Consider the following 12,536-nt stretch of genomic DNA (forward strand, 5'->3'; position numbering starts at 1 on the left):
ACCAGGAAGAGAGGTTTCACCAGCAATCAACCCTGTTGGTGTTTGTGCCTTGATGTACATATTCGTTATGTCTTTCTGGAGAATATCAGTTAGTACACAGCCCAAGTCAATTAATACAACCAGTACTCAGCATTTTCAGAGATACCCCCTTTATGTCATACGTTGTCTTACATCATCTCACTTAACCTTCTGGACAACTCTATGAATAGATGCTAATGTTAGTATTCTGATTGAGGAAAATTGAAGCCTAGAGAGCCAGATAATAGATTCAAGATCACTCAACTAGAAAATGACAGAGTTGGAATAAAAGCTCAGGGCCACATGGCTTAAAGTCCATGTGCCTGGGTAGTATGCAACTGCATCACCCTCGGACTGGCACACCGTTAGCAAACATGTATATTAGCCTTCAGAAATGAGTGGCAACCTTAAAAAGACTCACACGTTTCCAGCTAAATTTCAAAATACAATTACAGCAGTTTTCTCTCTTTACGCATTTTATCATAAGTAATGAGCTCACACACATTTACTTAAGAATGTTAAGATTTCGCCTGTGCCCTTCTGTGGGTTAGTGCACATGAGGGTAAAAACCCCATATCTACTACTACCCTTATCAAACCAAGAATTTGTTTTCTGAACTAATCAACAACCTTTTCCTTTAGCTGTTGTCAAAATAGTAATGTGACCAAAGTCAGGAAAAGTGAGAAATGGAGAGAATATGAGTCTCACTCTACTCTTAAGCTAACTGCTATTTTATGCCTATCTGATGTATTAACAATCACAAATAAAGTCCTGCAATTTAATAATTTGCAAACAGTTAATAGCATTTTTTATGAAATCAGTGAAGCAAGAGGTTGAGTCAAATTGTGATATAAAATTTAAGAACAAACAAATTTCAAACAATGGTTACATGTTTAATCAAGGGGTTTCAGTGATGTTATACATGTCAAAACAAGAGACTTATGCAGCCAAACCTTTAAAACAGCAGGGTGTCTTATTATTTTTAATACTTTTCAAAAAAACATGTATTTTTTAATCAACAATTTCTATTACCTAACTTTATGGTTCATAAACTGTTATAGTTGTCAGAAGATCTACACATTTCTCTTTCTATTCAACTAATAAAAATAAATGAGAAAACTGAAGATATTTTTATTTTTGTGTGATGTTATCATTGAAACTTTTAAAAACTTTTCCTTTCTCTAACTTCTCTCACAAATGCTTGTATTTGATGCAACACATATGAAATGAATGTTCTCATGGGATAGCATGTGCATTTGTTATATACTGATTTATTTAAGATCGGATAATTTTGCCTGAAAATAACTTAATTGTCTCTTTAGATTCTTCTATAGATCTAATAAGACAGTTTCTTAACAAATACAGTAACATTTACATTTGTGCCGTCAATTGCTTTCTGAATACTTGTACCTCCTTTCAATGTTTATTCTTACAACAAACTACTCACTTAGATAAGGCAAATATTATTTTCTCCCATTTACATAGAAAAAATGACTTGTTTAGTAATACCTTAGCAAGTGGTCTATGGCTTTCTCCACCATTACATGCAAGTGTTCAAAAACAGGCTCTTTATTTTTTCATATAACATATTCTTTTTGCATAATATTTTTTTAAAATTCTACAACTACCAAGAAGGACATAGCTTTAAGGAAAAAATAATGAATTCTCCATATTATCTCACATAATACCAGAGTTCCAGAAATACCTCAACCTTCATAGTAGCTCATTTATTGAGTACTGAATGTATGTTCTGAACAATGTGCTGGTTGACACTTCACTTAAACACATAGTTTCCAAAGTTAGCTTAGGTTGTTGAAGGAGAAGCCTCTAAAGTTGTCACTGTATAAAATAATTTGTTGGACTCAATAATTTGTACACAAAGACATCTTCATCACTTTATAGTTATATACATTAATACAAATTATCTAAGGTATTAGTGTAACTAACATCTTTCTTTAGGTAGTACAGGGCTACTACACGTATAACAAAAACAGTAATTGTCACGATATTCAAAGGTCGTTATTGGCTAGATGTATAGAAAAAATTATTCAGATGATGACAGCGTTGAGATAGTCCTTGTTTATTTGTTTTATATTTCTCTGCTTACTCATCTTTCAACATCTGAGCCATCTCTGCCATTCACCTCAGTTAATAAATACTTGTGCCTGTCTCAACCAAGCAGTGCTCTCAGAAAATTCAGGAGGCAACCGGCTCATATAGCTGAGGTCAATCATTAGTCGATCAAGCATTGTTGTCATGCCCAGAAAGTTACTTGGATAGTGCCATAGGGCATTTGATCAAATAGTTCAAACACAAAATGCAGAATTGGAAAAATCTTACCTTTGCAATGATTCATATGTTTCTATAATTGCTACTCATCCATATGTTAGTATAGATTAGCCCTACTATGTTAATCTTAAAGACATATTTTGTCTTCTGGGACTCTGGGTTAGAATACAAAATATTGTAATACATTTCACACAATTGTGGCATATTTTAGTTTATTATAATTATTATCTTTTTAGTTTGCTTGAACCAAGTACCCATAGTGCTTATCTGCTTCAAGACATTTCTTATACTTTAATTGAATAACTTCAAAATATGTCAGGACATTGTGCATAAAGAAGGATCCATAGTACATTGAGATGGTTCAAAAACTTTTCTACTTATCTCAGTTCAGAGATTTGTTCCTGTGAATAGCTGTGTAGAAATAGACATCCACCTAAGAGGGAGTGTCTTCTGTTGGATTTTGGAACATACTGAATATAGTCCACATGATTTTATCTACAAATTGATGTGAAAAATTTAAGAATTTCTGACATTTTCCAGGCCATTCTGGTTCAAACCATAATATGTTCCGAATGTCTTACGTCTCACCAGCCCAGATGACTGTCTTACCTTGACCACTTAGTATGCATACCTCAAAATACGATTGTGATTATGTTCCCTCTCACTGGGCATTCTCTTTTCATGGACTCACACATGACTCGAGTGTTTCATTTTCAATATCACACAAACTCTGAACCCTCATCAAAACTGTGAATTTCCAACAGACTTACTGACATTTACCTATAATCATCTTTCAAATGAACTGTCATCACAGTCTTAATCTCTATTTGGCTGCCCTAATTGTTCCTACCTTACCTGCCAAATCTTTCACTACTTGAAGAGTTTTGCCAAGACTTTAAATTTATTCATCAGTGATGTTTTAAAAATCTGTGTAAAGGTATGTTACTCAGCTAAACATATAGAAGGTTTTATCCAAGCACTTCAGCATGGAAAAAAGTTATAAAACGCCAAACATTGGATTCTGAGTCTATTGCCAAACATTCTACCTTCATCTAATTTGGAGGAAGAATTAAATATATGTAGCAGCTACACAATTACAAAAGCAAGCACAGTGATAATCAGTTATCCAGATGTTTTGCTGATTTGTTGCCCAAAGTCCAGATGTTTGGAAATATCTATGATTGGCATGATGTAAACCACTCAAAGACTATTAGTCCAGTCTGCTGAAAGAAGTAATGCCACTCTCAGATCATCTATTTTGCTAATAATGCTTTTACATAATTTCCTACAGACCTCAGTCCAAAAAAATAAATAAATAAAACCCAGAGATTCAAAAATACACATTAGCATTATAGCTGCTGCTGAAAGATCCTACTAGACATACACTTATCCTACTAGATTCCTTTCGTTTTACTGGCCTAGAAAATAACGAAAAAACAAATGAGGTAAGTAAAACTTAACAATCAGCATTTGTGTCACTGGAAAATATGATTTCAATATAATGATTTCTTAAATTCATCTTCAGGCACAGAATGGTAGTTCCTGTTTTGAAAACTTATAGCTAAAATCTATTCTTTTCTTAGTTATATTTTCCAGGAAATTTTGAACAGACAGTGCAAGAAAAAGTTTATATGTATCTCCTTGGCAGCTCCAAACATTATTCCCATTGTGTCCTTCTTGAATGAAAAATTTAAAGTGCAGAATTAGCACTGGAAGATTGACTGGATTCTAAATGAACTTTCTAATAGTAAATGTAAAACTAGAGGGAACAGAGCACCAATAATGAAGAGAAATACAAGGCTAAGTATTGGAAAGTAATTAGCGAGCTCATCACTGACAACCCTTTGATGGCCTGAATTGCTTCCAGAAAGATAAGAGTACATTGTTTAAAGAACAATTAAGTCCCACACGCACATTCGTAGAATTATTTTACATTCATATGCAAATAGAGAGTCTCATATTATTTGAACATACTAAGTATCAACAGGGAAGCATTATATTTGGCATTGGTTTATGTGGGGGTGTTAAAAGCACCCGTGGTAAATACACACACCATAGACCTATGGATTTTATAAGGTCCCTAGGAACTCTGGTTAAACTTTGCAATTTAACTAAGGTCCACTGACAAACAGCATATGTGTAGATTCGACTAGGTTTCTCAGGAGGTATCTCATTATTTGTATGGACATCAGAAACAAAAGAATAATGGCAAACATGCTATCAGTTTTTTCCCCTTTATGTTAATAGCCCTTATTTATATGTCAGTAGAATCTATGTGTATATGTTTAGTTAATAAAAACATGATATTAAAAATAGAAAGTAAAAACACTAATAGTCTGGGATCTATGCAAATTATTACAGTAAAGTTGAAAACTCTTAGTCTTTTCTATGTGTAATAGAATCTTACCTGTTCACCTTGGTAATCACTTTTCCTTCATAATCTGGTATTGACTCATCATTCTGGTTCCATTTAAGCTCTTGTTTTCAAAAAATCAATATATCAAGTTATCTAAAGTCACACCTTTTCTATTTATTTATGCTATTCTTGTGCTTATATTATTATCCACTCTCTTCCTAGCCATATTCATAATGTTTTTCAAGGCCCGTGCGAAGCTTCATGGCTTACTGCTCTCACACTCCCTACATACCACATCACCCATAGATCTAACCCCCAACATCCCCTCTTCTACTTCTTGGTCAATGTTTGATATTTTCACGGGTTGTACTTTTATTATTTAGTATTTATTATTTCAACTCCTGTTTTTATTCACTTTGAGTGAATATATCTGTATTTTCTGGTGGGCACATGTAAACACAGCAACTTATATATTCATTTAGGTTTTAAATGCTTGGCAGTACAATCAGTGTCTAATGTCTCACTTTTTTAGTCCTTATAATTCCTAACTGAGTGGCCTGTCCAAACTTATCTGTTCAATAAGTATTTGGGTATGTTTTCATATGTTCTCAAATTATTACACTTAAAAATGTGTAGCACAGAGCCAGTGACAAATGTATATTTTATTTAGAAATATATACTTTTTATTAATCTTAAGAATATCCACTTTAATGTAAACCAAGCTATTACTTCTGAAAGATTTTTATAATCGAGAGATTAGTGAATAATATTCAAATGTAAGAGACAGTCACAAAAATAAGAAAGAAAAGCCAGGGATAGTTTGCATAAATAATCTTAATTTCCCAACAGTAAAAATAATTTAGAGTATGGAAGGAAGCTCAGTGACCTCCTAAATTAGGTGAAGAAAGAACTCTAGAAATAGGAAGCTACCTGCCCACTGCTTTGCAGTTTGCTGGAAGCACTAGTACTGGTTCTAGAACCATAGTCTGCTCAATCAGTTCACTCAGTTCAGTTCTGACTGAGTACTGTACACTCTTGACTGTCCACTAGACTCTCAATAACTGCAGTTGTTTTCTTTGATTTGAAAAGTGAACCAAGAGTACCTTTGCTTCTTGTGCATAAAGCCAGAGGCCTACGTCCTCATTTTGAAATCTTCATACATACTGCAAAATCAGTACTCTTAACAGCCCCTCTTCTAGTGTCTTGTTGCTAACGTCACACACATCTCTTCCACCTAATGTGGCTTTTCTTCTTGAGTCCTTTATCTCTGTTTTGTTGTTGGTTAAGTTTACCTTTAATCCCAATTGCTTAAGTTTATAGACCGTACCTTTCTCTGTTTCTTTAACACTGCCTAGGAGAGTGTTAGGCCTAATAGTCTACAATAAATATTTTGTTTAATTGCTTAATTTTGCATAGCTAATGTTTCTATCATTACTGCAAACATTCCTGCTGCAATGCCCAAACAAGAAAGTTAGTTTCTTGAATCAGGTGCTTTTGAAACCCTGTATTACATTAACACATCTCTAATTTTGTCTGAGGTAAGGTGTTTACTTATGTTATGGCAGAGAGCTACATGAGATATTGAAAAGCAGCTCCTAGTGTATGAATGATCTTTAGTAGAGACTCGGTGTCTGCCAATTGGCATCAAAGACCTTGTGGCAGAATTCTCCACTATAAGCTGTAAACAGTCATACCCACTGGGCCACGACGTTGAGCAGACCTTGTAGCAACCATTATATGATAAAAATGTGCCCGGAGCACACGAGTCAGTTATAAAAACACTGGTTCCAAATGTTCTGCTGCACTCTCACCTCTTCCTCAACTCACACTTGTATTCTCTTGGGATTTTTCCCAAAATCAGCTGAAAGAAATGAAAAATTCCAGACCTGGATCTAAACCAGGACAGCTCAGCATGTTGGTACGAAATGAATCACAGTCTCATATAGGAGTGATCCTAAAAGACAGTTGGAGAGATATCCTTACAGTGGGCATTAAAATTGATGAGAAACTCTCTAAGGAGGGAGACATGAATGAAGGGAGTATATGCAGAAGCTCCCAGGCAGTGGCACACGGGTTAGCCCATCAGTGAGGGTCCTGGAAGAAGTAAGATTAGAAAGTCAGAGACAAGGAGAGCTTGGGAAGAAGCATATGGATAAGCTCATGGAATCCAGCACATTGTGTACCAATATGTTCCTCTCACTTCAGTGGCCACCAGAAAGCATCACTGTGGAGGAGGCCCTTAACCATCATGTGAATGTAATAGCCTGTCTACTGGCTGTTGGTCAGCACTATTCTCAGCGACTGCAGTGTTTGCAAACAGACCCGTGGATGAACTAGCAGTGGTTTCACAGATAGATACTCAAGATGAGCCCACATTTGGACTCAATTTCACCAAGAATAGGCTATTCTTACCACTAAATGTTGTGTTGTTAGCAACAGAGACATGGTGAGACCTAGTCATGACCTTATTTTGAGAAGACCAGTACATTGCCTGACAATTGATTCTATCAGTCTCTTCCCACCTTCTAGAGGATATCAATTTAGTCCTACCATACTTTTTTTCTCCTCAGGGTATGATTGCTTTTCCTGTTGGCCACGCCCATTCTGGCACCACTTTTAGAGGGCTTGTTACAGAACAATTCGGAGGACACCGCATACAATTGTCTCTGAATGAGGGATCTACTTTACAGTGAAGGTGGTGTGGTGAGTTCACTTTCCAGGGTCATTATGAGGATTAAAGATAATTAAATATATCACCTAACCTTTAGGAACAACTCATTAATGTTTTGAGTTATGGCAATAAGTACAATGCCACGAATTGTTTACTGAGCTCTACATTAGGTGCTTTGGAAAATACTTTTTAAATATCAAAAAATAAAGGAAGTTAGTATATAAAATTAGCCAAGGTCACGTAGCCAGCAAATGTGAGAACTGAATGTAAACACAATATCTGATTTCAGAGCCTAATATCTGTATACTGTATCACATTTCCCCTTCACTATAATACATCATTGAACAGATGCCATCAAAGCTGGCCATTTAACAATTGACCATATATGAAAATGCATTTAATTGGAAAGCCTTTTAACATGAAAAAAATTAATGATCTTAGATAAAACAATAGAAATTTTTGCCTGTTGAAAGAGGGACAGATACAAAACTTTTAACAAATCAAAATTTACTATAATCACTCAATTCACCGTTTGACAGTTTCAAAATCAATAGTAAGGGCAAATCATGTTTACGCAAAAGTTTAGAGTAGGTAAATTTGGTGACTGTCATAATTAGAATATCAGAAGGGTACACAAAAGTTAACCTGGAAGAATGGTGTTGGTATTAATTCCCAGGGCCAGACTCCTACCAAACTCAGCCATCTAGGTTTGACCACATATTCAGAAGTTAGGATTGAGATCTGAGTGCACAGAGAGTAACATTAAAAATTTATAAGTCTTTGTAAAGTATGGAAGATCCTCTGTCAAGTAGGCAATTAAATATGATATTAGTTAATTTATCAGAATTGTGAAGAGGAGCTGTGAACTGTGAGAAGCCAATGAGAATGCTAGAAAAAGACTGCTGGGGCCACTTAGTGTAGGAACAAATGCTCCTAAAATGTACCCCTGTTCTGAAGTGCAATATAATCTTTACACATATAGTGATGATGCATACAAGTTATAGATTCCAATTCTCCTTAGCAATATGTGCAATGTGAGGATGTTTTATTTTAATGCACACATAAAATATAAGGCTTTATCTTTCTCCATCTCTCTCTCTGTCTCTATACATATATATACACTATGTATATATATGTCTTTAAGTCTTATGCATTTGAATATATATATTTAAATAAACATTAGTATCTTAGAAATAGAATTTTGAAATGTTCTTCCAACTTGCTGGAGACATAAAGGAGCTACCCTACCTCATGAGCCCAGTTTTCAAAACATTTTCCAAAAGACTAAAGTAATCACTAAAAACGCTCTGAACAAATACTAGCGCCCAGTTCTGTCTTTTTCATGATGTGGTTCAAAGGTTTCTTTTTTGTTTTACCCCCATTAGACTGGGGGCTGAGTATGACAATACGACACAGCAGCCAAACCAAAAGATATGTGAAAAAAATGTAATGAATGTATGTGTGGGTAAAAGTCAATATGAAATATAGGTCACGTAGGACTGGGCACTTTTTCTCAGAAACGTGAATTCAAAGCTAAAGTAGTAAAAATGAAAATAAAATAGTGTTAGAATGCTTTAAGACTTGAGTTGCTCCCCAATGACCAGATTAGCTTTCCAAGCCCCTTCAGTTGTCTAACCTTTCTTTTATATTTCAGGATACTGATCAATAGAGTTCCCCTCTCTTAACTAAATAAGCCTCACAAGGTGACAAAAAAAGTCACTAAATTAATATTTATTTTGCAACATAAAAGAGGCAGTGCTACCTACAAACAGTATAATTAATTGGGATTAATTTCATGTGCAAATTTTGTCATTGCAGGTGTTGATGGAGTAATACATCAAAGGGACTTCACCTCTGTAAAAATCAATGCTAACATAACCTTGATTACTGTTCTTGTGGATGTCACATATAACACTAATCAGTCATGGTTTGTAGCAAACATCTTACAGAACAAATATAATTTGCTTTTTTATTGGCATTTTTTACGATGAGAGATAATATGCATTCATGGGACAAGCAATTCTCTCCAAGAATACAGTCTCTAGGGGAATTGGTAGAGACAGTATTGGTGCAGTGGGGATGGTTGAGAAGAAAATGGCATGAGTGTGAACAAAAATAAGTATTTACATTGATATGGAAACTACTGATTCTGTTTTGGGAATACAAACTTCCAGGACACTTTCAGAAAAGCCAGAGACCTTCATTTCTATAAAAGAATAACCTTATGTAGTGCTTAAAGGAAAAAAAAAAAACTAATTTTATGGTAACAGACTTCATTTAATCTTTATCCCTACTATTCCTAAATAACACAGATCTTCCATTGTATCAGATAAGGCCACAATGGAATAAATGAAGGATACACCTTCAGTTGGTTTTGTCTTGAATTGACATTTAATGATCCACTACATAGTAAAAATCATAACTATGATAGTTTTCATATTTGTAGTTTTGAACATTTCTTCCTTTTAGGTGACCCTCATTTCAGCTTTTGTGTCACTGTCAACATTAAGGGAAGTATCAATGCTAGAACTATTATGCTAGAAAATCAATCAGCATATATTAAAAACCTACTGTACAAAGAAAATTATTTTATAATTAATAACATTCATAGACGGAATCTGGTGCATAGAGGTGAGATATGCAAGGCAGTAGATGACTATGAGCAACTTAATGAAGCTGATATGTATGACTTGAAAGATCTTAAGCTGGGTCTTAGAAAACATTTTGATGAGTAGGGGAGTTTAAGTGAAGACACTGAGGTGAATGTGCAAACATTTTAGAAAGAAGATAAAGCAGAAACAAAGTGTTAGAGATGAGAATAACGTTGTTCCGTACTGTATATCTTCTTTTCCATTTTCTAATCTCTTCCAGACCTTTTTGCTTCCCATATGTTTTCACGTAATTGGAAGTTTAGAAGGCCAAGTTTCTAATTTTAGTGATAAGAGTAGTGCTAAAATAGAATGTTAGGAACAAATGCTTTACAGAAAGCAATTGTATTAAATATATTTAACAACAGAAGCTTTAAATGTTTTTCTTTTAGTCGCTTTTAATGATGACAGAAAAATCCTAGTGATATTTGCAGCAATTGCCTTTTAAGTCACTTTCCTCCAACCCAAGTCATTCCCCATCTGATCCCATAAATACATCACATAAACTCCTGCTTCTATAACCTCAATCTTGATTCAGTGAAGACTGTATTTGGACTTGGTCTTTTGGTATTTGAAATACACCATTCTGCTTTGAGTTTATGCTTGAGGACTCCCTCTGGTTCTTGTATTCTAGGTTGCATTTAGCACATACTCCATTCAATGTTTTATTAAATTGCAATCTCATCCACATGGCTGAAACCTTGTCTAGAATGTCACCACGGGGAGGTGGAGACACTCAGCAGAGATACCAGGAGTCTGATAAAAATCAGATAAATTTTGATGGTGAAGGATGAAGAATATTATTTCTTCAAGGTATTTTATCTGTTTGCACTTCTCATATACTTTTTCCTCTCATCTTTCTTTGGCCTTTGCAGTTGTTCGGGTCACCTACTTTTTTCTCACCTTTCTCTGCCATCCTCTACCAATTTTTTCAAACATCTTTTTAAAAAGGAAGGGAATGAGGAAAACACTATAAGCTCTTACCCTTTCATCTTTTATTTCATAGGCATGCATGAATAAATCATTTGGAAATGTCCAGAGTCTAGAATATATGTTATAGTTAAAACTTTTAAGTTGTGTGTTTTTCAAAATCATTTTTCTTTTGCACATCAATCTGTGGAATATGAAGGAGTAAAGGTAATACTAATTTATATAATATGTTTTTATGAGAATTTTTATTATTATTCCAAAATCAAGTATTGCCTTAACAGAGTATAACCTGAAGGGGCTACACTGTGCCAAAAGAAGCAGCTTCTCACTTTTCCAGTAGTTTGCACCAGGTTTGTCTATAATGCTCTGAAACCAACTTGCATCTGAGGCTTTTCACAGTGATTAACTTCATGGAGACAGTAAATGGAGTGAAATCAGTCCCTCCACGATTGGGGCAATTCTCTTGATGTTCAAATACAAATAAAAGGTTGCCATGAAATTTCTCAGTTACTTGTGACCCAGGAACTCCTTAAAAGCAAGCCACAGTAACATCAGTAAATATTCTCAGGGCAAAGTAAACACAGATGCCAAGCTCAGCCTTCTGGATTTCTGTATTTCCTGGGACCCTGGACTAAGCATTTCTTACCAGGTATTATTTTTTTCCAAATTTTGATAATTTTTGGAGGAAAATTTTTTTTTCTAGCTTTTTTCTTCAATTATCTTTAATAGGCAGATAGATTTAAGCCAAAATTTAGCAATCATATTAAAAACAAATAGGCCAAATAATTCAGTTAAAGGAAAAAAAATTTCAAAAACTAGATAATTATAAGACACACATTTAAAATATGGAAATGTTGAAAGGATAGGGATAGAAAATATATAACACTAAGGCCATATAAAAGAAATCTGACACAATTATATTAATATCAGGCAAAATAAACTTTAAGACAAAAACTGCAATAACAATATCATTTAAAAAGGCAGATAGTCTAAATTTGTTTGTGTCAAAAATCATAGCCTCAACAAATTAAAATAAAAACTGGTAAAAAATGTAAGATAAATAATTACATCTTCATAATTACATCTACAATCATAGTGAGAGATTTGAGCAAATATTTTAGAGTAACATATATTAAGAACATAAAATATCTTGAGGTAAGAAAGTAGAAGATTAAACGTATACTATTGGTCATATACAGAACAGATACCCCAAGAATCCTTTTCTAGCAATCATGAAGTATTTACAAAAGATGATTGTATACTGGCCATACAATGCTTTTTGTTTTATTTTGTTTGAAAGGGAGTTTCGCTCTTGTTGCCCAGGTTGGAGTGCAATGGCATGATCTCGGTTCACTGTCACTTCCGCCTCTTGGGTTCAGGCGATTCTCCTGTCTCAGCCTCTGGAGTAGCTGGAATTACAGGGGCCCACCACTACGCCCGGCTAATTTTACGTATTTTTAGTAGAGACAGGTTTTCACCATGTTGGCCAGGCTGCTCTCAAACTCCTGGCCTCAAGTGAAATGGTCACTTCAGCCTCCCAAAGTGCTGGGATTACAGGCATGAGCCACTGTACCTGGCCACAATTCTCAACAAATTTCCAGTAACCTCTAAAAGGAGCCTAAAG

This window comes from Colobus angolensis, unplaced genomic scaffold (assembly GCF_000951035.1).
Source record: "Colobus angolensis palliatus isolate OR3802 unplaced genomic scaffold, Cang.pa_1.0 Scaffold342, whole genome shotgun sequence".
In the NCBI taxonomy this organism is placed as follows: Eukaryota; Metazoa; Chordata; class Mammalia; order Primates; family Cercopithecidae; genus Colobus; species Colobus angolensis.